This window comes from Balaenoptera musculus, chromosome X (genome assembly GCF_009873245.2).
Source record: "Balaenoptera musculus isolate JJ_BM4_2016_0621 chromosome X, mBalMus1.pri.v3, whole genome shotgun sequence".
NCBI lineage: Eukaryota > Metazoa > Chordata > Mammalia > Artiodactyla > Balaenopteridae > Balaenoptera > Balaenoptera musculus.
In genome coordinates this window covers 77,472,272-77,474,312 of record NC_045806.1, presented here as the reverse complement: position 1 = coordinate 77,474,312, position 2,041 = coordinate 77,472,272, and the positions used below count along the sequence as shown (strand labels likewise).

Here is a 2,041-nt window from a genome sequence, read left to right as displayed (position 1 = left end):
TCAAGATTTCTCCAGCACTAACTGATACAATGTACAATGAGATGGCACTTTTAGAGACAGCAGCTTCAGACCCAGAAAAGGGTGATGAGATGAGTTTCATATGGCTAAATCAGTGGTAAAACATAATTTTCTTTCCTTTCTTTCAAGTAGGCGGGAGAGCAAATAAGTGGTTGCCTCAAAATAAGGGGCACATGATCCATTCTGTGAGCGGTTGGGAAGAGGGTAGAGCTGGGACAAGGATTTGGTCTCAGAGGTCTCACCATCTTGATTTCATCTGGTCACTTCTGATGGAAAAAAAGTTGCCCAAAGATACCGTAAAGCTGAAAACCTGAACAGAGCTTTTTTTTTTTTTTTTTTTTTTTGGCTAACTCCTTCTGGAATCACCTTTCTGGTTTGGCGGGTACTTTTTACAGAGCAATAAGGTTTCCCAAAATGGAGTCCTTCTCTGGGCTGTCTGGCTCTCAGCAAGGCATGCCCATACCTTTTCCCCTCCTCTCCGGAGAGGGCAATATGCATTAAGCTGAAAAGTTACCTTCCAAAAGTGAGAAAGGGATTAGACTGCTGCTTCAAAACTATGGAATTATCTGGAATGTTTTACAAATGGCTGCTACATCAACAACAACAGAAAAGATAATTACAAAATGTGTACATCACAACATGCTTTTAAAGACACTTAGCATTGTGCTCACATTCCCTTAAACGTTGTTCCCAAAGGTGCTCAGCCTCTAGCCCAAATGGAATCTCTGGGGAGAGGCAGAGACAGTTTGGCGAAAAGGACACAGGGGTGGGGGTGGGAGAGGTGGCGAAAGGAGAAAGTAGCCTTCCAGTTAAAGATCAGCCGTCAGTTTAAAGTTCAGCTTCGGGCAGGCTGGCCTCAGCGGAGTCGGGGTCAGAGGGAGGAGCAGCGGCAGGATGGGACTGGGGTGCTCTACATCTCATTCAGGTCAAGCAGAGTCTGGTCCAGCATCCTTTGTGTACAGAGGTGCTCCTCTTTGGTGCATTTCAGTTTATCTTCCAAATCATCAATTGTCTTTTCCAGCTTGGCTACCGATCTCTCAGCAAACTCAGCACGGGTCTCTGCCTCCTTGAGTTTATCAGTAAGAATCTATCTCTTCCTCATATTTGTCTTCTTTTTGAGAGTACTTTTCTTCAGCAGCACTCAGACACTTCAGGTTCTGGTCCATCAGTCTGATCTGCTCATCCATCTCTCGGCAACGGGACTCTGCCAGCTCAGCTCGCTCCTCTGTGCGTTCCAAGTCTCCTTCAATAATCATCAATTTACGAGCCACCTCTTCATACTTCCTATCTGCCTCTTCTGCAATGTGCTTAGCTTCTTTGAGTTGGATTTCCTGGAGTTCCATTTTTTCTTCATCTTTTAAGGCTCGGTTTTCAATAACCTTCATACCTCTCTCACTCTCATCAGCAGCTTTCTCAGCTTCCTCCAGCTTTTGCAGGGCAGTGGCCAGGCGCTCTTGAGCGCGGTCCAGCTCCTCTTCAACCAGCTGGATCCTACGGTTCAAGGAGGCCACCTCAGCCTCAGCCTGTTCCCGGGCCCGCCTTTCTCCCTCCACTTCCCGCTGGAGGCGCTCAGCCCTCTCCTCTGCATCATCGGCCTGCTGCTGCAGAACCTGGATCTTGCGCTTCACCGCCTCGATGGTGGTGATCCCAGCCATGGTCCCCACCCAGCCCCTGCTGGCCTTCGGGTTCCTGCCTCCCTGATCAGGCAATTCTTGATTGACCAGTTTAAGATTTCATTTCTGGGAGAGCAGAAACTGTAATTAAGTTGGTTTGATGACATGGGGCTTAGCATAAGCAACATCATTTGGGGCCTGTTTTCTTATTTTTAACATTATTTTTTATTCTATCCAACATCAAATAAATATTTTGATTCTCTACCCAGTGCTTCCAGTATCCATTTTGTCAGTCAGATTCCTCTACTCTCCATCTCCTCTAGATACCCTATATTCCCCGGGTGAATTCAGATAACATCATAAGAGTTGAACCTCTCAGGTGACACTCCTCCTTTTCATACTATATTCAG

General features: G+C 46.5%; 1 pseudogene; it reads right to left on the bottom strand.

Moving 5' to 3' along the window:
* Positions 1 to 339: 339 nt before the first annotated feature.
* On the bottom strand, positions 340 to 1,688 carry LOC118889208 (annotated as a pseudogene).
* Between the last annotated feature and the right edge of the window lie 353 nt (positions 1,689 to 2,041).